General features: G+C 45.4%; 1 protein-coding gene across 1 annotated transcript in view; it reads right to left on the reverse strand.

Annotated features, from left to right (window-relative positions):
- The window catches only part of ADCK1 (aarF domain containing kinase 1), a 151,035-nt gene extending 146,352 nt beyond the window's left edge, over window positions 1-4,683 (reverse strand). The window contains exon 1 of the mRNA XM_038744017.1: window positions 4,665-4,683. The gene's annotated coding sequence lies outside the window, so the exon portion shown is untranslated. The remainder of the gene's footprint in view (window positions 1-4,664) is intronic.
- Between the last annotated feature and the right edge of the window lie 22,268 nt (window positions 4,684-26,951).

Consider the following 26,951-nt stretch of genomic DNA (forward strand, 5'->3'; position numbering starts at 1 on the left):
CTTAACAAGTACCATGATTATTATTATTGCTATATGCCAGGCACATAGTAAGCACTTACTAAGTACCATAATAATAATTATTATTAAGTGCTTAATGTTGAATGAATGAAGTACCATTATTACTATTATTAATAAGCACTTAACAAGTACCATGATTATTATTATTGCTATATGCCAGGCACATAGTAAGCACTTAATAAGTACCATAATAATAATTATTATTAAGTGCTTCTAGACTGTGAGCCCACTGTTGGGTAGGGACTGTCTCTGTACGTTGCCAACTTGTACTTCCCAAGCGCTTAGTACAGTGCTCAGTGCACAGTAAGCGCTCAATAAATACAATTGATTCATTGATTGATTGCTTAACAAGTACCATAATTATTATTAGTATTGCTATGTGCCAGGCACATAGTAAGCGCTTAACAAGTACCATAATTATTATTATTACTACTGTATGTGCTTGGCACTGTTCTAAGCACTGGGGTTGATAATCGGGTTGGACACAGTCCCTGTCCCATCTGGGGCTCCCAATCTTCAACCCCATTTCCAGACGAGGGACCTGAGGCCCGGGGAAGTGAAACGACTCGCCCAAGGTCATACAGCAGACAAGGGGTGGAATTAGAACCCAGATCCTTTTGCCTGCTGGGCTCTTATCCAGTAGGCCACGGTTGCAGCCCTAGTTTGGGTGGCCAAGCTTGGCCTCTGGTCTGCAGCGTGGCTTAGTGGCAAGAGTCTTCTAGACGGTGAGCCCGCTGGTGGGTGGGGACCGTCTCTATATGTTGCCAACTTGTACTTCCCAAGCGCTTAGTACAGTGCTCTGCACACAGTAAGCGCTCAATAAATACGATTGAATGAATGAATGAGTGAAAGAGCCTGGCCTTGGGAGTCAGAGGTGGTGGGTTTGAATCCCGACTCTGCCACGTGTCTGCTGGGTGACCTTGGGCAAGTCACTTCACTTCTCTGGGCCTCAGTTCCCTCATCTGTCAAATGGGATGAAGACTGTGAGCCCCACGTGGGACAACCTGATCACCTTGTCTCTCCCCCAGTGCTTACAACAGTGCTTGGCACATAGGAAGCGCTTAACAAATACCATCATAATAATGGTATTTGTTAAGCGCTTCCTATGTGCCAAGCACTGTTCTATGGTATTTGTTAAACGCTTACTATGTGCCAAGCACTGTTCTAAGCACTGAGTTATTATTATTATTATTCATTATTATTATTATTATTCTCTGTGCCTCAGTGACCTCATCTGTCAAATGGGGATGAAGACTGTGAGCCCCACGCGGGACAACATGATGCCCTTGTATCTCCCCCAGGGCTTAGAACAGTGATCGACACATGATAAGCGCTTAACAAACACCATCATTCATTTCATTTTTATTCTCTGGGCCACAGTGACCTCATCTGTCAAATGGGGATGAAGGCTGTGAGCCCCATGTGGGACAACCTGTTCGCCTTGTCTCTCCCCCAGTGCTTAGAACAGTGCTTGGCACATAGTAAGCGCTTAACAAATACCATCATAATAATTATTATTATTCTCTGTGCCTCAGTGACCTCATCTGTCAAATGGGGATGAAGACTGTGAGCCCCACGTGGGACAACGTGATGCCCTTGTATCTCCCCCAGCGCTCAGAACAGTGCTCAGCACACAGCAAGCGCTTAACAAATACCATCATTTCATTTTTATTCTCTGTGTCTCAGTGACATCATCTGTCAAATGGGGATGAAGACTGTGAGCCCACGTGGGACAACATGATGCCCTTGTATCTCCCCCAGAGCTTAGAACCGTGCTCGGCACATAGTAAGCGCTTAACAAATACCATCATTTTATTTTTATTGTCTGGGCCTCAGTGACCTCATCTGTCAAATGTCAATTATTTATTTATTTATTTTATTTGTACATATTTATCCTATTTATTTTATTTTGTTAATATGTTTTGTTTTGTTGTCTGTCTCCCCCTTCTAGACTGTGAGCCCGCTGCTGGGTAGGGACCGCCTCTAGATGTTGCCACTTGTACTTCCCAAGCGCTTAGTACAGTGCTCTGTACACAGTAAGCGTTCAATAAAAACGATTGAATGAATGAATGATTTTTTATTCTCTGGGCCTCAGTGACCTCATCTGTCAAATGGGGATGAAGACTGCACGCCCCACGTGGGACAACCTGATGACCTTGTCTCGCCCCAGGGCTTAGTACAGTGCTCTGTGCACAGTAAGTGCTCAATAAATACGATTGAATGAATGAATGAATGAATTTTTATTCTCTGGGCCTCAGTGGCCTCATCTGTCAAATGGGGATGAAGCATTATGGGAAGCAGCGTGGCTCAGTGGAAAGAGCCTGGGCTTTGGAGTCAGCGGTCATCGGTTCAAATCCTGGCTCTGCCACTTCAATCAATCAATCAATCGTATTTATTGAGCGCTTACTGTGTGCAGAGCACTGTACTAAGCGCTTGGGAAGTACAAGTTGGCAACATACAGAGACAGTCCCTACCCAACACTTGTCAGCTGTGTGACTTTGGGCAAGTCACTTCACTTCTCTGGGCCTCAGTTCCCTCATCTGTAAAATGGGGATTAAGACCATGAGACAATCTGATCACCTTGTAAACTCCCCAGCGCTTAGAACAGTGGTTTGCACTTTGCAACCCTACTGTTGGGTAGGGACCGTCTCTATATGTTGCCAACTTGTACTTCCCAAGCGCTTAGTACAGTGCTCTGCACACAGTAAGCGCTCAATAAATACGATTGATTGATTGATTGATAGTAAGCGCTTAATAAATGCCATTGTCAGTATTATTATGAAGACTGCGCGCCCCACGTGGGACAACATGATGACCTTGTCTCGCCCCCAGCACTTAGGACAGTGCTTGGCACATAGTAAGTGCTCTACAAATTCTATTATATTATTATTATTGCTACTACTGTTCTCCAGCCTGGGAAAAGCAAAGCAAGGATCCCCCCTAAATAGTATATATAGTATATAGTATAATAATAATAATAGTATAACAAATACTATTATATTATTATTATTATTGCTACTACTGCTCTCCAGCCTGGGAAAAGCAAAGCAAGGATCCCCCCTAAATAGTATATATAGTATATAGTATAATAATGATAATAATAATAATAGTATAGCAAATACTATTATATTATTACTATTATTGCTACTACTGTTCTCCAGTTTGGGAAAAGCAAAGCAAGGATCCCCCCTAAATAGCATATATAGTATATAGTATAATAATAATAATAATAATAGTAGTATAAGAAATATTATTATATTATTATTATTATTGCTACTACTGTTCTCCAGCTTGGGAAAAGCAAAGCAAGGATCCCCCCTAAACAGTATATATAGTATATAGTATAATAATAATAGTATAACAAATACTATTATATTATTATTATTATTGCTACTACTCTTCTCCAGCTTGGGAAAAGCAAAGCAAGGATCCTCCCTAAATAGTATATATATATAGTATATAGTATAATAATAATAATAATAATAGTATACGAAATACTATTATATTATTATTATTATTGCTACTACTGTTCTCCAGCTTGGGAAAAGCAAAGCAAGGATGCCCCCTAAATAGTATATATATAGTATATAGTATAATAATAACAATAATAGTATAACTAATACTATTATATTATTATTATCATTGCTACTACTGCTCTCCAGCCTGGGAAAAGCAAAGAAAGGATTCCCCATAAATAGTATATATAGTATATAGTATAATAATAATAATAATAATAGCATAAGAAATACTATTATTATTATTATTATCATTGCTACTACTGTTCTCCAGCCTGGGAAAAGCAAAGCAAGGATCCCCCCTAAATAGTATCTATCTATCTATCTATATATATATATATATATATATACAAGGATCCCCCCTAAATAGTATCTATCTATCTATCTATATATATATATATATATATAGATAGATAGATAGATACTATTTAGGGGGGATCCTTGCTTTGCTTTTCCCAGGCTGGAGAACAGTAGTAGCAATGATAATAATAATATAATAGTATTTGTTATACTATTATTATTATACTATATACTATATATATACTATTTAGGGGTGATCCTTGCTTTGCTTTTCCCAAGCTGGAGAACAGTAGTAGCAATAATAATAATAATATAATAATATTTCTTATACTACTATTATTATATATATTATATATATATAGTATAATAATAATAATAATAATAATAATAGTATAACAAATACAATTATATTATTATTATTATTGCTACTACTGTTCTCCAGCCTGGGAAAAGCAAAGCAAGGATCCCCCCTAAATAGTATATATAGTATATAGTATAATAATAATAATAATAATAATAGTATAACAAATACTATTATATTATTATTATTATTGCTACTAGTGTTCTCCAGCTTGGGAAAAGCAAAGCAAGGATCCCCCCTAAATAGTATAAATATAGTATATAGTATAATAATAATAGTATAACAAATACTATTATATTATTATTATTATTGCTACTACTGTTCTCCAGCCTGGGACAAGCAAAGCAAGGATCCCCCCTAAATCCCTGGCCCTTCCCGGCGGGGAATGTTTCCCGATTGCAACCCCGTTTTCCAGGCCTGTTCCCGTCGGGATTCAGGATGCCAACGTCCCCCTGGCCTGGGCAACTCACCGGCTGGCCGCCCCCACTCGCTTCGGCTCTCCAACTGGATTCTGCCCAATCCCCCCCCGGGGCCGGCTGCGAATGGTTCGGCCCGCCCGCGGCGCCGCACAGCCTGCTGGGACTTGTAGTCCGACCCTCCGCGGGCCGCTAGGCCCGTGACCGCAGCGCCGCACAGCCTGCTGGGGGTTGTAGTCCGGCCCCGCCGTTCGACCAATCACCGCGAGGGGGCGGAGTCTGGACCGTTCCACCGGCAGAGCTGATAGGGGGGGAGCCCCCGGCGCCCCGAGCTCGGACCAACTTGGCGCACGAGTGCGTCTCATTCATTAGGTGCGGAGCACTGTACTGAGCGCTTGGGAAGTCCTGTTCATTCACTCCGCCGTACTTATTGAGCGCCTACGGGGTGCAGAGCACTGGGATGAGCGCTTGGGAAGTCCAGTTCATTCATTCCGTCGTACTTATGGAGCACTTATTGGGTGCAGAGCAATCAATCAATCGTATTTATTGAGCACTTACTGTGTGCAGTGCACTGTACTAAGCGCTTGGGAAGTACAAGTTGGCAACATATAGAGACAGTCCCTACCCAACAGGGCGCTCTGGTCTGAGCGCTTGGGGAGTCCAGTTCATTCATTCCGCTGTACTTATTGAGCGCTTACTGGGTGCAGAGCACTGGGCTGAGCGCTTGGGAAGTCCAGTTCATTCATTCCGTCATACTTATTGAGCGCCTACGGGGTGCAGAGCACTGGGCTGAGCGCTTGGGAAGAACAATTCATTCTTTCCGTCAATCAATCAATCAATCAATCGTATTTATTGAGCGCTTACTGTGTGCAGAGCACTGTACTAAGCGCTTGGGAAGTACAAGTTGGCAACATATAGAGACGGTCCCTACCCAACAGTGGGCGTCGTACTTATTGAGCGCCTACGGGGTGTAGAGCACTGGGCTGAGCGCTTGGGAAGTACAACTTTTTCCGTCGTACTTATTGAGCGCTTACTGGGTGCAGAGCCCTGGGCTGAGCGCTTGGGAAGTCCAGTTCATTCATTCCGCCGTACTTACTGAGCGCCTACGGGGTGCTGAGTGCTTGGGAAGTACAACTCTTTCCGTCATACTTATTGAGCGCTTACTGGGTGCAGAGCCCTGGGCTGAGCGCTTGGGAAGTCCAGTTCATTCATTCCGCCATACTTATTGAGCGCCTACGGGGTGCAGAGCACTGGGCTGAGCGCCTGGGAAGTACAATTCATTCGTTCCGTCAATCAATCAATCAATCATATTTATTGAGCGCTTACTGTGTGCAGAGCACTGTACTAAGCACTTGGGAAGTACAAGTTGGCAACATATAGAGACAGTCCCTACCCAACAGTGGGCGTCGTACTTATTGAGCGCTTACTGGGTGCAGAGCACTGGGCTGAGCACTTGGGAAGTCCAGTTCATTCATTCCGCCGTACTTACTGAGCGCCTACGGGGTGCTGAGCGCTTGGGAAGTACAACTCTTTCCGTCGTACTTATTGAGCGCTTACTGGGTGCAGAGCCCTGGGCTGAGCGCTTGGGAAGTCCAGTTCATTCATTCCGTCATACTTATTGAGCGCCTACGGGGTGCAGAGCACTGGGCTGAGCGCTTGGGAAGAACAATTCATTCTTTCCGTCAATCAATCAATCAATCAATCGTATTTATTGAGCGCTTACTGTGTGCAGAGCACTGTACTAAGCGCTTGGGAAGTACAAGTTGGCAACATATAGAGACGGTCCCTACCCAACAGTGGGCGTCGTACTTATTGAGCGCCTACGGGGTGTAGAGCACTGGGCTGAGCGCTTGGGAAGTACAACTTTTTCCGTCGTACTTATTGAGCGCTTACTGGGTGCAGAGCCCTGGGCTGAGCGCTTGGGAAGTCCAGTTCATTCATTCCGCCGTACTTACTGAGCGCCTACGGGGTGCTGAGTGCTTGGGAAGTACAACTCTTTCCGTCATACTTATTGAGCGCTTACTGGGTGCAGAGCACTGGGCTGAGCGCTTGGGAAGTCCAGTTCATTCATTCCGCCATACTTATTGAGCGCCTACGGGGTGCAGAGCACTGGGCTGAGCGCTTGGGAAGAACAATTCATTCTTTCTGTCAATCAATCAATCAATCAATCGTATTTATTGAGCGCTTACTGTGTGCAGAGCACTGTACTAAGCGCTTGGGAAGTACAAGTTGGCAACATATAGAGACAGTCCCTACCCAACAGTGGGCGTCGTACTTATTGAGTGCCTACGGGGTGCAGAGCACTGGGCTGAGCGCTTGGGAAGTCCAGTTCATTCATTCCGCCGTACTTACTGAGCGCCTACGGGGTGCTGAGCGCTTGGGAAGTACAACTCTTTCCGTCGTACTTATTGAGCGCTTACTGGGTGCAGAGCCCTGGGCTGAGCGCTTGGGAAGTCCAGTTCATTCATGCTGCCGTACTTATTGAGCACCTACGGGGTGCAGAGCACTGGGCTGAGCGCTTGGGAAGTACAATTCATTCTTTCCGTCAATCAATCAATCAGTCAATCGTATTTATTGAGTGCTTACTGTGTGCAGAGCACTGTACTAAGCGCTTGGGAAGTACAAGTTGGCAACATATAGAGACGGTCCCTACCCAACAGTGGGCATCGTACTTATTGAGCGCCTACGGGGTGTAGAGCACTGGGCTGAGCGCTAGGGAAGTACAACTCTTTCTGTCGTACTTATTGAGCGCTTACTGGGTGCAGAGCACTTGGCTGAGCGCTTGGGAAGTCCAGTTCATTCATTCCGCCGTACTTATTGAGCGCCTACGGGGTGCAGAGCACTGGGCTGAGCGCTTGGGAAGTACAATTCATTCTTTCCGTCAATCAATCAATCAATCGTATTTATTGAGCGCTTACTGTGAGCAGAGCACTGTACTAAGCGCTTGGGAAGTACAAGTTGGCAACATATAGAGACGGTCCCTACCCAACAGTGGGCATCGTACTTATTGAGCGCCTACGGGGTGTAGAGCACTGGGCTGAGCGCTTGGGAAGTACAACTTTTTCCGTCGTACTTATTGAGCGCTTACTGGGTGCAGAGCCCTGGGCTGAGCGCTTGGGAAGTCCAGTTCATTCATTCCGCCATACTTATTGAGCGCCTACGGGGTGCAGAGCACTGGGCTGAGCGCCTGGGAAGTACAATTCATTCGTTCCGTCAATCAATCAATCAATCATATTTATTGAGCGCTTACTGTGTGCAGAGCACTGTACTAAGCGCTTGGGAAGTACAAGTTGGCAACATATAGAGACAGTCCCTACCCAACAGTGGGCGTCGTACTTATTGAGCGCTTACTGGGTGCAGAGCACTGGGCTGAGCGCTTGGGAAGTACAGTTCATTCGTTCCATCGTACTTATTGAGCGCTTACAGGTGCAGAGCACTGGGCTGAGCACTTGGGAAGTACAATTCATTCTTTCCATCGTACTTACTGAGCGCCTACTGGGTGCAGAGCACTGGGCTGAACGCTTGGGAAGTACAGTTCATTCGTTCCATCGTACTTATTGAGCGCTTACAGGTGCAGAGCACTGGGCTGAGCACTTGGGAAGTACAATTCATTCATTCCATCATACTTATTGAGCGCTTACTGGGTGCAGAGCACTGGGCTGAGCGCTTGGGAAGTACAGTTCATTCATTCTGTCGTACTTATTGAGCACTTATTGGGTGGAGAGCACCGGGCTGAGTGCTTGGGAAGTACAATTCATTCATTCCATCGTACTTATTGAGCGCTTACTGGGTGCAGAGCATTCATTCATTCATTCAATTGTATTTATTGAGCGCTTACTGTGTGCAGAGCACTGTACTAAGCGCTTGGGAAGTACAAGTTGGCAACACATAGAGACAGTCCCTACCCAACAGTGGGTGTCGTACTTATTGAGTGCCTACAGGGTGCCGAGCACTGGGCTGAGCGCTTGGGAAGTACAATTCATTCATTCCATCATACTTATTGAGCGCCTACTGGGTGCAGAGCACTGGGCTGAGCGCTTGGGAAGTACAATTCATTCATTCCGTCGTACTTATTGAGCGCCTACTGGGTGCAGAGCACTGGGCTGAGCGCTTGGGAAGTACAATTCATTCATTCCATCGTACTTATTGAGCGCTTACTGGGTGCAGAGCATTCATTCATTCATTCAATCGTATTTATTGAGCGCTTACTGTGTGCAGAGCACTGTACTAAGCACTTGGGAAGTACAAGTTAGCAACGTATAGAGACGGTCCCTACCCAACAGTGGGCTCATTCCGTCGTACTTATTGAGCGCCTACAGGGTGCAGAGCACTGGGCTGAGCGCTTGGGAATTACAAGTCAGCAACAGTGTCCATCAGAGCGTGGCTCAGTGGAAAGAGCCCGGGCTTGGGAGGCAGAGGTCGTGGGTTCTAATCCCGCCAATGCCACGTGTCTCCTGTGTGACCTTGAGCAAGTCATTTCACTTCTCGGTGCCTCGGTTCCCTCATCTGTCAAATGGGGATGAAGACTGTGAGCCCCCTGTGGAACAACCTGATCACCTTTTATCTCCCCCAGCGCTTAGAACAGTGCTTTGCACATAGTAAGCGCTTAATAAATGCCATCATCATCATCATTATTATTATTATTATTATTTGCAGACCACTGGGCTAAGCGCTTGGGAAGTACAATTCGGCAACAGATAGAGACCATCAGCGTGGCTCAGAGGAAAGAGGCCGGGCTTGGGAGTCAGAGGTCGTGGGTTCTAATCCCGCCTCCACTGTGTGACCTTGGGCAAGTCACTTCACTTCTCTGGGCCTCAGTGACCTCATCTGTCAAATGGGGATGAAGAATGTGAGCCCCACGGGGCACAACCTGATGACCTTGTCTCTACCCCAGCGCTTAGAACAGTGCTTGGCACATAGTAAGTGCTTCACAAATATATCGTTATTATTATCATCATTATTATTATTATTATTATTATTAACAAGGGCCTCACAGTCTAGAAGATGAACGTCTTGGTGGTGCAATTTCTGGGATAATTGCTAATAAGGTCTACAGAGAAGCAGCGTGGCTTAGTAACAAGAGCCGGGGCTTAGGAGCCAGAGGTCATGGATTCAAATCCCGCCTCAAGCAGTAGTCGGCTGTGTGACCTTGGGTAAGTCATTTCACTTCTCTAGGCCACAGTGACCTCATCTGTCAGATGGGGATTAATGATGATGATGATGATGATGGCATTTGTTAAGTGCTTACTATGTGCAAAGCACTGTTCTAAGCTCTGGGGAGGATACAAGGTGATCAGGTGGTCCCACGTGGGGCTCACAGTCTTCATCCCCATTTTACAGATGAGATAACTGAGGCTTAGGGAAGTTAAGTGACTTGCCCAAGGTCACACAGCAGACATGTGGCAGAGCCGGAATTCGAACCCATCACCTCTGACTCCAAAGCCCGGGTTCCGTCCACTGAGCCACGATTAGGACTGTGAGCCCCATGTGGGACAACCTGATCACCTTGCATCTCCCCCAGCGCTTAGAACAGTGCTTGGCACATAGGAAGTGCTTCACAAATACCATCATTATTATTGTTATTATTACCCCAGCACTTAGAACAGGGCTTGGCACATAGTAAGCGCTTAACAAATACCAAAAAAAAGAGAAAAGCAGCGTGGCCCTAGTGGAAAGAAAACGATCCTGGGAGGCAGAGCAGCGTGGCTCAGTGGAAAGAGCCCGGGCTTTAGAGTCAGAGGTCATGGGTTCAAATCCCGGCTTTGCCACCTGTCAGCTGTGGGACTTTGGGCAAGTCACTTACCTTCTCTGTGCCTCAGTTACCTCATCTGTAAAATGGGGATTAAAGGCTGTGAGCCCCCCATGGGACAACCTGATGACCTTGTAACATCCCCAGCGCTTAGAACAGTGCTTTGCACATAGTAATCGCTTAACAAATACCATTATTATTTATTTATTATTATTCATTCATTCAATCATATTTATTGAGCGCTTCCTGAGTGCAGAGCACTCTACTAAGCACTTGGGAAAGTACAATACAATTAATTCATTCAATTGTATTTATTGAATGTTTACTGTGGGCAAAGCACTGTAATAAGCGCTTGGGCAAGTACAGTGCAACAACAGACAAATTCCCTGCTCACAATGAACTCACAGTCTACAGGGGGAGACAGACATTATATAAATAAATAAATAAACTAATAAATAAATAACAGGTATATACAGATATATGTGCTGTAATATCAGTGACATTCCCTGCCCACAATGGGTTCCGATTCCACTTTCTTGGCACCTGTCTGCTGTGTGACCTTGGAAAAGTCACTTCACTTCTCTGGGCCTCAGTTTCCTCCTCTATAAAATGGGGGTTAAATCCTATTCCCACCTACCCAGACTCTGAACCCTATGCAGGACTGGAACCGTATCCAAACCGATAACCTTATATATCTACTACCCTAGTGCTTCAAACAATGCTTGGCACACAATAAAGTGCTTGACAAATACTATAATTATCAATTACGATTATTATTATTATTAAGGATGAGAAAGGAGATTGCACTGAGTTATTGGAAAGGGTTATCGTTAATCGGCAACCGTACTCCTCCCATCACGAAGTACAGTACTCTGCACATAGGTCACCCAATAAATGCTATAAGTTGATTAAATCTCAAGCAAATTGATTAAATCTACAGCAAATCTATTCCCATTTGTCTTTGACCAGAAATTATATTATTTTCTGGAATTTTTTGTGGCAAAATATTCCGTGACAATTGAGGATGCTCATATTATGTATCACTATTTCTGGCATTTGTTAGAGTCTACACTGTGTAAAGCAGTATACTAAGTGCTGAAGCAATCACATGGAAATCCATTGAGACATAATCTTGGATCCATACACTCACTCACACTCTAAATTGGAGAAAACATGTCTGCTGTGTGACCTTGGGCAAGTCACTTAACTTCTCTGAGCCTCAGTTACCTCATCTGTAAATTGGGGATTGACTGTGAGCCCCACGTGGGACAACCTGATCACGTTGTATCCCCCCCAGCACTTAGAACAGTGCTTTGCACATAGTAAGCGCTTAACAAATGCCATCATTATTTATTATTTAATAAGATTATAATGGGAGTAATAGGGAAAAGTGCCTAGAATTAATCAAAATCACTAATAATATCACTAAATAAATACATAATTGAAGACTATCTTAAAGGCACCTTCCAAAGGCCTCGGGGAATCCCTATTTCATGAAATGGTGTTTGCGACCCCGTTATGTTATTCTCCAGACTGTAAGCTTGGTGTGGGCAGGGAATGTGTCTGCTAATTCTGTTGTACTGTACTCTCCCACGTGCTTAATACAGTGCTCAGCACATAGAAAGTGTTCAATAAATACCATTGATTGGTTGATTGATTCTATCTGGCAAAATTTATATGCTGTTCTAAATGTCCGTAGTATCCACGAGGATCAGTGAACATCTGCTGAGCCCATCCTGACTCCATCACTTGCCTGCTAGGTGACCTTGGGCAACTCACTTCACTTCTCTGTGCCTCACTTACTTCGTGTGTAAAATGGGAAGTCTGATCAATCAATCAATCAATCGCATTTATTGAGCACTTACTGTGTGCAGAGCACTGTACTAAGCGCTTGGGAAGTACAAGTTGGCAACATATAGAGACAGTCCCTACCCAACAGTGGGCTCACAGTCTAAAAGGGGGAGACAGAGAACAAAACCAAACATACTAACAAAATAAAATAAATAGAATAGATATGTACAGGTAAAATAAATAAATAAAGAAATTTATTTATTTGTGTGGGATAGGCACTGTGCCTGACCTGATTTTCTGCTCTGGCATTTATTTTTTTTTTATATGGTATTTGTTATGTGCGCTCAAATCAGTACAATTGAATGAATGGATGTTTACCATGTGTCAGGTACTGTACTGAGCGCTTGGGTACGTACAAGCTAATCAGGCTGGACACAGTCCCTGCCACACATGGGGCTCACAGTCTTCATCCCCATTTCATAGATAATAATAATAATAATAATGGTATTTGTTAAGCGCTTACTATGTGCATGAGGCAACTGAGGCACAGAGAAGTGAAGTGACTTGCCCAAGGTCACACAGCAGGCAAATGGTGAAGCCAGGATTAGAATCCAGGTCCTTCTCACTCCCAGGCCTGGGCTCTACCCACTAGGGCACCCTGTTTCCTTTAAATCAACTACTGGCACATAGTAGACGCTTAAATATAGGTCCGGCAAACATTTAGGTCACGAATGACTGTCCTTCCAAAAACTGTTTTTCCATGCATTGTCCTTCCTTTCTGCGCTTTTAGTAGCTTCCATTATATATAGTTTACTCCCGTTTTTCTATGTGTGTGCCCTTCCTCCGTGGTTATGAGCCTTTCTTCTTCCAATAAGGCGATCACTGCAAGTGCTCGCAGATACCAGATGCCCTTTTGCCATCTTTGAAACAACAGGCACATCTTAGAGAATCAATCAATCAATAATATTTATTGAGCGCTTACTGTGTGCAGAGCACTGTACTAAGCGCTTGGGAAGTACAAGTTGGCAACACATAGAGACAGTCCCTACCCAACAGTGGGCTCACAGTCTAGAAGGCAGTCTAGAGAAGCAGCATGGCTCAGTGGAAAGAGCCCGGGCTTTGGAGTCAGAGGTCATGGGTTCAAATCCTGGCTCCGCCAACTGTCAGCTGTGTGACTTTGGGCAAGTAACATAACTTCTCTGTTCCTCAGTTCCCACATCTGTAAAATGGGGATTAAGACTGTAAGCCCCACGGGGGACAACCTGATCACCTTGTAACCACCCCAGCGCTTAGAACAGTGCTTTGCACGTAGTAAGTGCTTAATAAATTCCATTATTATTATTATTATTATCTTCCATCCTGTGCATTACCCCAGTCACGCAGTGGAACACAGTGACAGCGTACGGAACCTCGAACGCAAGTCAGCAGGGCCCAGTGAGTTTCTCAGGTAAGTCTCTCGACCCCACGGTCTTGCCTCGGAGCCTCCGTCTTCTCCTCCCAGTGCTTCCGAGTGGCGAATCTCAATGGCATTCATTCATTCATTCATTCAATCGTATTTATTGAGCGCTTACTGTGTGCAGAGCACTGTACTAAGCTCTTGGGAAGTACAAGTTGGCAACATATAGAGACAGTCCCTACTTAACAGTGGGCTCACAGTCTAGAAGGGGGAGACAGAGAGCAAAACAAAACAGATTAACAAAATAAAAGAAATAGAATAAATATGTACAAATAAAATACATAAATGGCAGGAGCTGAGGTGGAGGAAGGCTGGAAAAAGAAGGCAGTAAAAGAAACTGCCAGTCAGTGAGAGTCAGAGACTGTGAGCCCACTGTTGGGTAGGGACTGTCTCTATATGTTGCCAACTTGTACTTCCCAAGCGCTTAGTACAGTGCTCTGCACACAGTAAGCGCTCAATAAATATGATTGATTGATTGATTGATTGACCACACCTGGATTTACCCAAGGCCTTCAGAGGCTGCAAAGAATCAAGAGCTTTACTGACACCTAAATGCAGAATATATGTTGTTGCTCCCTGGTTTCCATGGCTTGGTACTCTCATGTAACCACCTTGAGGGCGGGAATCGTGGCTACCCAATCTATTGTGTGCTCACTTAACTTCTCGGTGCCTCAGCTATCTCCTCTATAAAATGGGGATTAAGACTGTGAGCCCCACGTGGGACAACCTAATTACCTCGTATCTACCCCAGCGCTTAGTGCTTGGCACATAATAAGTGCTTAATAAATGCCATCATCACTATTGTATTCTCCCTAGTTCTTAGTCCAGTGCTTTCCACAAAATAAACAGTCAAGAAATTCCATAGATCCTCTGAACTGTAAACTCATCCTCTAGACCATGTAAGCTCATTGTGTTATACTGTTATTTTGTACTCTCCCAAGAGCTTAGTACAGTGCTCTGCACACAGTAAGTGCTCAATAAATACACTTGATTGAATGATTGAACAATCGACTGATTGATAGAACATTGAGCCTCGTCTGGCACAATTTGCCCTTCATCAAGTCTCATTATTAATAATAATAATAACAACAATAATGATGGTATTTGTTAAGCACTTACTATGTGCCAGGCACTGTACTAAGCGCTGGGGAGGATAAAAGCATATCAAGTTGGACACAGTCCCTGTCCCACATGGGGCTCACAGTCTCAATCCCCATTTGCATTCTAGTATCTTATGTTAAAGTAGCTGGCAATAATTTTTTTATGGTATAAAGTGCTTCGTTCATTCATTCATTCAATCAAATTTATTGAGCGCTTACTATGTGCAGAGCACTGTACTAAGCACTTGGGAAGTACAAGTTGGCAACGTATAGACACGGTCCCTACCCAACAATGGGCTCGCAGTCTAGAAGGGGGAGACAGACAACAAAACAAAACAAAAGTTCTTACTATGTGCCAGGCATTGTATTAAGTGCTGGGGTAGATACCACTTGAACAGGTTGGACACAATCCCTGTCCCACACAGGGCTCACAGTCTTAATCTATGTATATATGTCTATATATATATATGTTTGTACATATTTATTACTCTATTTATTTTACTTGTACATATCTATTCCATTTATTTTATTTTGTTAGTGTGTTTGGTTTTGTTCTCTGTCTCCCCCTTCTAGACTGCGAGTCCACTGTTGGGTAGGGACTGTCTCTATATGTTGCCAACTTGTACTTCCCAAGTGCTTAGTACAGTGCTCTGCACACAGTAAGCACTCAATAAATATGATTGATTGATTGATTGATTGATTAATCCTCATTTTACAGAAGAAGTAACTGAGGCACAGAGAAGTGAAGTGACTTACCCCAGGTCACCCAGCAGACAGGTGGCGGAGCCGGGATTAAAACCCAGGTTCTTCTGACTGCCAGGCCCGTGCTCTAACTATTAGGCCACACTGTTTCTCTGTTGGATTTTGCCTTCCAAAATTCTCCAATTTGTAAAAATTTCCACAAGCCTCTGCTCCCACCTCCATTGCCACCATCACCTCCTCACCACTGCACCTGCCGCCTATCTGCCAGAATTCTGGTGGGGTGAGGGAGTGGCAGGAGCAACAGAGATGGCGGCAAAACCAGGAGCTACTTGAATTTCGAGGATATTAAAAGATTATACCTGTGGGTAAGCCTGTGGGGTAAAAGCAAACTGTGAACAAATATCCAATGATGATAACAGCAATCAATAATAAATATCAAATAACAAATTATTTTTAATGGCATTTATTAAGCACTTACTATGTGCAAAGCACTGTTCTAAACTGGGGAGGTTTCTAAACTGGGGAAGTGATCAGGTTGTCCCCTATGGGGCTCACAGTCTTAATCCCCATTTTACAGATGAGGGTACTGAGGCACAGAGAAGTGAAATGACGTGCCCAAAGTCACACAGCTGACAATTGGCAGAGCTGGGATTCGAACCCATGACCTCTGACTCCAAAGCCTGTGCTCTTTCCACTGAGCCATGCTGACTAATTGTGAACAGAAATCCTGTAAATCATTTTGGTGACACTAAAATCCTCCAAAACAGAATCATCATCATCATCAATCATATTTATTGAGCACTTACTGTGTGCAGAGCACTGTACTAAGCACTAAGAATCCAGGAACAGCAGCCCTGACTCCTGTTCGTGTGTCCAACTTGTCTCTCCCCCTTCTAGACTGTGAGCCTGCTGTTGGGTAGGGACTGTCTCTATATGTTGCCAACTTGTACTTCCCAAGCGCTTAGTACAGTGCTCTGCACACAGTAAGCACTCAATAAATACGATTGAATGAACTAATGATTTGCTTATATCCACTCCAGGACTTAGTACAGTGCCGGGCACATAGTGAGCGCTTAACAAATACCATCATTATTAAGAAGCAACATGGTTTAGTGGCTAGAGCATGGGCTTGGGAGTCAGAAGGTCATAGGTTCTAATCCTGGCTCTGCCACACGGCTGCTGGGTGACCTTGAGCGAGTCACCTCACTCCTCTGGGCCTCGGTTACCTCATCTGTAAAATGGGGATTAAGACCATGTCCAACCTAATTAACTTGTACCTACCCCGGCACTTAGTACAGTGCTTGGCACATAGTAAGCCCTTAACAAGCACCCTAATTATTATTATTACGATCCATTGAATTATCCCAGTATCAATGTTGGGTGAAGCAGCCTATAATTTCCAGGATCACCCTGCCCCATCCTCAGTTTTTTGTTTCTGATGAGCACAGCCTTTGCCGGTAGCCAATCTTCAGTGGTTTCTCCTGGCTTCCAAGACTTTCTCAAAAATAACAGCAAGTGACTGCCCTAACTGCAAAGCCTAGGCCTCCTGCCATCAGGTCGGACGCATGTAGACGAGCGGTCACGTTGGACAGCTGCGTGGTCGAGTGGGAAAAGCCGAGGGCTGAGCGTGGAGAAGCTCACGTTCTACGGTGAAAGGCAGTCTGGAAGTCAGACCGACCAATCAATCAATCAATCAATCAGTCAAACCTGGGATCTAGTCCCGATTCTGCCCCTGACCTGTTTTGTGACCTTGGGCAAGTCACTTTACCTCTCTGGGCCTTAGTTCCCTCATCTGGAAATTGGGGCTAATAATATCTGTCTTTCCCTACCTCACAGGGACTTTGTAAAGCGAAAATAAGATAATTATTGGAAAAGGGTTTCAGGGGGCGGGGGCAGAAATAAGTGCTTTAAAAAAACCCAAGCTATTACTACATCCTCTTTTAATGAATTTTTTAACATAACCTCAGGCTCAGAGGATGCGTTTTAACGGAATACATTTGCTCAGTACTTTACACAAGAGAGGTGTTTGCAAAGTAAATTTATATAGTTCCATTTCCATGTAACATAGTGGTCCCTTACTATCTCCCCTCTTGGGGAATGAGGGGATGCCATTTCTCATAGCACAGATCCCAAGCCATCAATACATATCATACGCTTTCCCTTCTTTCCCTTCTTCTCTTCTCCAGGAGGGCAATTTTACATACAGCAGGAAATACCGACTCTCAGTGTGGTTAGCAAAATCTCATTTAATCCTGAAAAAAATCTCTGGGCCAATGGACAGGGAGAGAAATGAGGGTTCTTTCTGATTCTGTGAAATTCAGCCCAGGTTACGGATTGAAGGAGACAATGATAAAATGACAGAAGAATAAAATAAAATCATCAGACACACCGAGGGATATTCATACACCGATTAACAGTGAGATATAGTTATCTTTTCACAGTACATATGCTACTTGTAAATTCTCATCAATTTTTCTGTGATCAAAAGTCGGGGGAACAGAAGAACCTAATCACTGGCTCAGGGCCCCAGAGTGCTGTTTTACGTTGATCCAGGTACTTAGTTGCTGTGCTGTGCATAGAATGAGCATTCAATAAATACCAATGGTTGATCGATTGGGGCGGTGCATCTCTAGGACAGAGCCACTGGCTCAAGGCCCGGCCCCAAGAGTTTCCCCGCCGTCTCCAGAGAACGGGACTTTGGATTGTGCACTGAAGCTTCTTGCCCTTCCTGTCCCTCCTACTGTCCTGCAAGGGGAAAGCTCTTCAGATTTCCATTCACCAAGCCGGAGGTGGGAAGTGGTCTTTGTATATCTGAGATATCACTGTTCTTCATCCTGCTCTAGTTATTTGTCAGTGATTTCTGGCTGTCTCCCACTGGCAGGCAGGAACCATGTATCTTGCTTCTATTATACTCTCCCGAGGACTGTACACTCAGTTTCCACTCAGCAGATGTTCAATAATTACCATTGGTGGATTGATTGATTGTTTGAAGAGACACTACTATGAAGTCCTCCTTACTCATTTTGGTATTCATCTTAACTGACATTCTTTACCTGACAATCTCTTTCTGCTTCCTGGGCCTTCGAGCTTGATGACTCTTTGCTCTTCCCCTATTTAACTTTCCAGAACGATCAATACTTCTCTAATGCAGGATTCTTTTCAATCAATCAATTAATCAATCAATCAATCGTATTTATTGAGTGCTTACTGTGTGCAGAGCACTGTACTAAGCGCTTGGGAAGTACAAGTTGGCAACACATAGAGACGGTCCCTACCCAGCAGTGGGCTCACAGTCTAGAAGGGGGTGACAGAGAACAAAACAAAACGTATTAACAAAATAAAATAAATAGAATAGATATGTACAAGTAAAATAAATAAATAGAGTAATAAATACGTACAAACATATATACATATATACAGGTGCTGTGGGGACGGGAAGGAGGTAAGGCGGGAGGGATGGAAAGGGGGAGGACGGGGAGAGGAAGGAGGGGGCTCAGTCTGGGAAGGCCTCCTGGAGGAGGTGAGCTCTCAGTAGGGCCTTGAAGGGAGGAAGAGAGCTAGCTTGGCGGATGTGGGGAGAGGGGGCATTCCTGGCCAGGGGGTGTATGGCGGATGTGTAGCGGGCCAAAAGCGAGTAAAATTGAGGAGCTGGATGTTCCCCAATACTGCAGGTGCGAGATCCAATTTTTCTTCATAAAACCAAGTAACTAAGCAGAAGCCATCATGAGGCAAAAATTAAAGGTTTCTGCTGAAGCGGTAGCAAGCCGAGACTAGATGGCTACACCTTCACGTCTCCTAAAGATGATTTCTTCCCTTGTCATTGGCAGGCATTGACTGAAAACGTTTGTCTGTGGGGTGTGACGAAACCAATCCAATAATCTGTTTTTAACACCCAACCCCTCCTCTAAACTCCTTGTGGGCAGGAGTCACATCTACCAAGCTAGCTCTCTTCCTCCCTTCAAGGCCCTACTGAGAGCTCACCTACTCCAGGAGGCCTTCCCAGACTGAGCCCCTTCCTTCCTCTCCCCCTCGTCCCCCTCTCCACCCCCCCATCTTACCTCCTTCCCTTCCCCACAGTACCTATATATATGTATATATGTTTGTACATATTTGTTACTCTATTTATTTATTTATTTATTTGTTTATTTATTTATTTATTTATTTATTTTGTTTGTACGTATCTATTCTATTTATTTTATTTTGTTAGTATGTTTGGTTTTGTTCTCTGTCTCCGCCTTTTAGACTGTGAGCCCACTGTTGGGTAGGGACTGTCTCTATATGTTGCCAACTTGTACTTCGCAAGCGCTTAGTACAGTACTCTGCACACAGTAAGCGCTCAATAAATACGATTGATGATGATCTACCAACTCTGTTGGAGTGTACCCTCCCGAGCGTTTTGTACGGGGCTCTCCACAAAGCAAGCCAGCGCTCAGTACATGCTGGAGATCTATCGATAACCATCGATTGATAAGCAGTATGGCATGGGGATAGAGCACGGGCCTGGTAGTCACAAGGTTTGCTGCCATTTGTCTGCTGCATGGGGATAGGGCACGGGCCTGGGAGTCACAATCAATCGTTCAATTAATCAATCGTATTTATTGAGCACTTACTGTGTGCAGAGCACTGTACTAAGCGCTTTGGAAGTACAAGTCGGCAACATATAGAGACAGTCCCTACCCAACAGTGGGCTCACAGTCTAAAAGGGGCTCACAGTCACAAGGTTTGCTGCCATTTGTCTGCTGCATGGGGATAGGGCACGGGCCTGGGAGTCACAATCAATCAATCAATCAATCAATCGTATTTATTGAGTGCTTACTGTGTGCAGACCACTGTACTAAGCGCTTGGGAAGTACAAGTCGGTAACATATAGAGACAGCCCCTACCCAACAGTGGGCTCCCAGTCTAAAAGGGGCTCACAGTCACAAGGTTTGCTGCCATTTGTCTGCTGCATGGGGATAGGGCATGGGCCTGGGAGTCACAATCAATCAATCAATCATATTTATTGAGCGCTTACTGTGTGCAGAGCACTGTACTAAGCGCTCGGGAAGTACAAGTTGGAAACATATAGAGACAGTCCCTACCCAACAGTGGGCTCACAGTCTAAAAGGGGCTCACAGTCACCAGGTTTGCTGCCATTTGTCTGCTCCATGGGGATAGTGCACGGGCCTGGGAGTCACGAGGTTTGCTGCTATTTGTCTGCTGCATGGGGATAGGGCACCGGCCTGGGAGTCACGAGGTTTGCAGCCATTTGTCTGCTGCATGGGGATAGGGCACGGGCCTGGGGGTCACAATCAATCAATCAATCATATTTATTGAGCACTTACTGCGTGCAGAGCACTGTACTAAGCGCTTGGGAAGTACAAGTTGGCAATGTATAGAGACAGTCCCTACCCAACAGTGGGCTGACAGTCTAAAAGAGGCTCACAGTCACAAGGTTTGCTGCCATTTGTCTGCTGCATGGGGATAGGGCACGGGCCTGGGAGTCACAAGGTTTGCTGCCATTTGTCTGCTGCATGGGTATGGGGCACGGGCCTGGGAGTCACAATCAATATCAATTAATCAATCATATTTATTGAGCGCTTACAGTGTGCAGAGCACTGTACTAAGCACTTGGGAAGTACATGTTGGCAACATATAGAGACAGTCCCTACCCAACAGTGGGCTCACAGTCTAAAAGGGACTCACAGTCACAAGGTTTGCTGCCATTTGTCTGCTGCATGGGGATAGGGCACGGGCCTGGGAGTCGCAAGGTTTGCTGCCATTTGTCTGCTGCAAAGGGACAGGGCACGGGCCTGGGAGTCACAAGGTCTGCTGCCATTTGTCTGTTGCATGGGGATAGGGCACGGGCCTGAGAATCACAATCAATCAATCAATCAATCGTATTTATTGAGCGCTTACTGTGTGCATAGCACTGTACTAAGCGCTCGGGAAGTAAAAGTTGGCAACATATAGAGACTGCCCCTACCCAACAGTGGGCTCACAGTCTAAAAGGGGCTCACAGTCACAAGGTGTGCTGCCATTTGTCTGCTGTATGGGGATAGGGCACGGACCTGGGAGTCACAATTAGTCAATCAATCAATCGCATTTATTGAGTGCTTAGTTTATGCAGAGCACTGTACTAAGCGCTCGGGAAGTACAAGTTGGCAACATATAGAGATAGTCCCTATTCAACAGTGGGCTCACAGTCTAAAAGGGGCTCACAGTCACAAGGTTTGCTGCCATTTGTCTGCTGCATGGGGATAGGGCACGGGCCTGGGAGTCACAATCAATCAATCGTATTTATTGAGCGCTTACTGTGTGCAGAGCACTGTACTAAGCGCTTGGGAAGTACAAGTTGGCAACATATAGAGACAGTCCCTACCCAATAATGGGCTCACAGTCTAAAACGGGCTCACAGTCACAAGGTTTGCTGCCACTTGTCTGCTGCATGGGTATAGGGCATGGGCCTAGGAGTCACAATCAATCAATCGTATTTATTGAGCACTTACTGTGTGCAGAGCACTGTACTAAGCGCTCGGGAAGTCCAAGTTGGCAACATATACAGACAGGCCCTACCCAACAGTGGGCTCACAGTCTAAAAGGGGCTCACAGTCACAAGATTTGCTGCAATTTGTCTGCTACATGGGGATAGAGCACGGACCTGGGAGTCACAATTAGTCAATCAATCAATCGTATTTATTGAGCGCTTACAGTGTGCAGAGCACTGTACTAAGCGCTCGGGAAGTACAAGTTGGCAACATATAGAGACAGTCCCTACTCAACAGTGGGCTCACAGTCTAAAAGGGGCTCACAGTCACAAGGTGTGCTGCCATTTGTCTGCTGTATGGGGATAGGGCACGGACCTGGGAGTCACAATTAGTCAATCAATCAATCGCATTTATTGAGTGCTTAGTATATGCAGAGCACTGTACTAAGCGCTCGGGAAGTACAAGTTGGCAACATATAGAGATAGTCCCTATTCAACAGTGGGCTCACAGTCTAAAAGGGGCTCACAGTCACAAGGTTTGCTGCCATTTGTCTGCTGCATGGGGATAGGGCACGGGCCTGGGAGTCACAATCAATCAATCGTATTTATTGAGCGCTTACTGTGTGCAGAGCACTGTACTAAGCGCTTGGGAAGTACAAGTTGGCAACATATAGAGACAGTCCCTACCCAATAATGGGCTCACAGTCTAAAACGGGCTCACAGTCACAAGGTTTGCTGCCACTTGTCTGCTGCATGGGTATAGGGCATGGGCCTAGGAGTCACAATCAATCAATCGTATTTATTGAGCGCTTACTGTGTGCAGAGCACTGTACTAAGCGCTCGGGAAGTCCAAGTTGGCAACATATACAGACAGGCCCTACCCAACAGTGGGCTCACAGTCTAAAAGGGGCTCACAGTCACAAGATTTGCTGCAATTTGTCTGCTACATGGGGATAGAGCACGGACCTGGGAGTCACAATTAGTCAATCAATCAATCGTATTTATTGAGCGCTTACAGTGTGCAGAGCACTGTACTAAGCGCTCGGGAAGTACAAGTTGGCAACATATAGAGACAGTCCCTACTCAACAGTGGGCTCACAGTCTAAAAGGGGCTCACAGTCACAAGGTTTGCTGCCATTTGTCTGCTGCATGGGGATAGGGCACGGGCATGGGACTCACAATCAATCAATCAATCGTATTTATTGAGCGCTTACTGTGTGCAGAGCACTGTACTAAGCGCTTGGGAAGTACAAGTCGGCAACATATAGAGACAGTCCCTACCCAACAGTGAGCTCACAGTCTAAAAGGGGCTCACAGTCACAAGGTTTGCAGCCATTTGGCTGCTTCATGGGGTAGGGCACGGGCTGGGGATTCACAATCAATCAATCAATAAATCGCATTTATTGAGCGCTTACTGTGTGCAGAGCACTTTACTAAGCGCTCGGGGAGTACAAGTTGGCAACATATAGAGACAGTCCCTAACAAACAGTGAGCTCACAGTCTAAAAGGGGTTCACAGTCCCAAGGATTGCTGCCATTTGTCTGCTGCATGGGGATAGGGCACGGACCTGGGAGTCACAATCAATCAATAAATTAATCAATTGTAATTATTGAGCGCTAATTGTGTGCAGAGCACTGTAGTAAGCGCTTGGGAAGTACAAGTTAGCAACATATAGAGACAGTCCCTACCCAACAGTGGGCTCACAGTCTAAAAGTGGCTCACAGTCACAAGGTTTGCTGCTATTTGTCTGCTGTATGGGGATAGGGCACGGGCCTGGGAGTCACAATCAATCAATCAATCAATCAATCGTATTTATTGAGCGCTTACTGTGTGCAGAGTACTGTACTAAGCGCTTGGGAAGTGCAAGTTGGCAACAGATAGAGACAGTCATTACCCAACAGTGAGCTCACAGTCTAAAAGGGGCTCACAGTCACAAGGTTTGCTGCTATTTGTCTGCTGCATGGGGATAGGGCACGGGCCTGGGAGTCACAATAAATCAAAAAATCAATCGTCTTTATTGAGCACTTACTGTGTGCAGAGCACTGTACTAAGCGCTTGGGAAGTACAAGTCGGCAACATATAGAGACAGACCCTACCCAACAGTGAGCTCACAGTCTAAAAGGGGCTCACAGTCACAAGATTTGCTGCCATTTGTCTGCTGCATGGGGATGGGGCACGGGCCTGGGAGTCGCAATCAATCAATCAATCAATCGTATTTATTGAGTGCTTACTGTGTGCAGAGCACTGTACTAAGCGCTTGGGATGTACAAGTCGGCAACATATGGAGACAGACCCTACCCAACAGTGAGCTCACATTCTAAAAGGGGCTCACAGTCACAAGGTTTGCAGCCATTTGTCTGCTTCATGGGGTAGGGCACGGGCCGGAGAGTCACAATCAATCAATCAATCAATCGTATTTATTGAGCGCTTACTGTGTGCAGAGCACTGTACTAAGCGCTTGGGGAGTACAAGTTGGCAACATATAGAGACAGTCCCTAACCAGCAGTGAGCTCACAGTCTTAAAGGGGTTCACAGTCCCAAGGTTTGCTGCCATTTGTCTGCTGCATGGGGATAGGACACGGGCCTGGGAGTCACAATCAATCAATCAATCAATCATATTTATTGAGCGCTTACTGTGTGCAGAGCACTGTACTAAGCGCTTGGGAAGTACAAGTCGGCAACATATAGAGACAGTCCCTACCCAACAGTGGGCTCCCAGTCTAAAACGGCTCACAGTCACAAGGTTTGCTGCCATTTGTCTGCTGCATGGGGTTAGGGCACGGGCATGGAAGTCACAATCAATCAATCAATCAATCAATCGTATTTATTGAGCGCTTACTGTGTGCAGAGCACTGTACTACGTACTCGGGAAGTACAAGTTGGCAACATATAGAGACAGTCCCTACCCAACAGTGGGCTCACATTCTAAAATTGGCTCATAGTCACAAGGTTTGCTGCCCTTTGTCTGCTGCATGGGGATAGGACACAGGCCTAGGAGTCACAATCAGTCAATCAATAAATCCTGTTTATTGAGCGCTTACTTTGTACAGAGCACTGTACTAAGCGCTTGGGAAGTACATGTTGGCAACATATAGAGACAGTCCCTACCCAAAAGTGGGCTCACAGTCTAAAAGGGGCTCACAGTCACAAGGTTTCCTGGCATTTGTCTGCTGCATGGGGATAGGGCACGGGCCTGGGAGTCACAGTCAATCAATCAATTAATCAATCGTATTTTTTGAGCGCTTACTGTGTGCACAGCACTAAACTAAGCGCTTGGGAAGCATAAATTGGCAACATAAAGAGACAGTCCCTACCCAACAGTGGGCTCACAGTCTAAAAGGGGCTCACAGTCACAAGGTTTGCTGCCATTTATCTGCTGCATGGGGATAGGGCAATGGCCTGGGAGTCACAATCAATCAATCAATCAATCGTATTTATTGAGCGCTTACTGTGTGCAAAGCACTGTACTAAGTGCTCGGGAAGTACAAGTTGGCAGCATATAGAGACAGTCCCTACCCAACAGTGGGCTCACCGTCTAAAAGGGGCTCACAGTCACAAGGTTTGCTAACACTTGTCTACTGCATGGGGATAGGGCATGGGCCTGGGAGACAGAAGAAGGTTTGCTGCCATTTGTCAGCTACATGGGGATAGGGCACGGGCCTGGGAGTCACAATCAATCAAAAAATCAATCGTATTTATTGAGCGCTTTCTGTGTGCAAAGCACTGTACTAAGTGCTTGGGAAGTACAAGTCGGCAACACATAGAGACAGTCCCTACCCAACAGTGGGCTCAAAGTCTAAAAGGGGCTCACAGTCACAAGGTTTGCAGCCATTTGTCTGCTTCATGGGGTAGGGCACGGGCCGGGGAGTCACAATCAATCAATCAATCAATCAATCGTATTTATTGAGCGCTTACTGTGTGCAGAGCACTGTACTAAGCGCTTGGGGAGTACACATTGGCAACATATAGAGACAGTCCCTAACCAACACTGAGATCACAGTCTAAAAGGGGTTCACAGTCCCAAGGATTGCTGCCATTTGTCTGCTGCATGGGGATAGGGAACGGGCTTGGGAGTAACAATCAATCAATCAATCAATCATATTTATTGAGCGCTAACTATGTGCAGAGCACTGTACTAAGCGCTTGGGAAGTACAAGTCGGCAACATATGGAGACAGACCCTACCCAACAGTGAGCTCACATTCTAAAAGGGGCTCACAGTCACAAGGATTGCTGCCATTTGTCTGCTGCATGGGGATAAGGCATGGGCCTGGGAGTCACAATCAATCAATCAATCAATCGTATTTATTGAGCTCTTACTGTGTGCAGAGCACTGTACTAAGCGCTTGGGAAGTACAAGTTGGCAACATATAGAGACAGTCCCTACCCAACAGTGGGCTCACAGTCTAAAAGGGGCTCACAGTCACAAGGTTTGCTGCCATTTATCTGCTGCATGGGGATAGGGCACGGGCCTGGGAGTCACAATCAATCAATCAATCAATGGTATTTATTGAGCGCTTACTGTGTTCAGAGCACTGTACTAAGCGCTCTGGAAATACAAGTTGGCAGCATATAGAGACAGTCCCTACCCAACAGTGGCCTCACAGTCTAAAAGGGGCTCACAGTCACAAGGTTTGCTAACACTTGTCTACTGCATGGGGATAGGGCATGGGCCTGGGAATCAGAAGAAGGTTTGCTGCCATTTGTCTGCTGCATGGGGATAGGGCACGTGCCTGGGAGTCACAATCAATCAAAAAATCAGTCGTATTTATTGAGCGCTTACTGTGTGCAAAGCACTGTACTAAGCACTTGGGAAGTATAAGTCTGCAACATATAGAGATGGTCTCTACCCAACAGTGGGCTCACAGTCTAAAAGGGGCTCACAGTCACAAGGTTTGCTGCCATTTGTCTGCTGCATTGGGATAGGGCACGGACCTGGGAGTCACAATCAATCAATCAATCAATCGTATTTATTGAGCGCTTACAGTGTGCAGAGCACTGTACTAAGCGCTTGGGAAGTACAAGTCGGCAACATATAGAGACAGTCCCTAACCAACAGTGAGCTCACAGTCTAAAAT

This window comes from Tachyglossus aculeatus, chromosome 1 (genome assembly GCF_015852505.1).
Source record: "Tachyglossus aculeatus isolate mTacAcu1 chromosome 1, mTacAcu1.pri, whole genome shotgun sequence".
Lineage (NCBI taxonomy): Eukaryota > Metazoa > Chordata > Mammalia > Monotremata > Tachyglossidae > Tachyglossus > Tachyglossus aculeatus.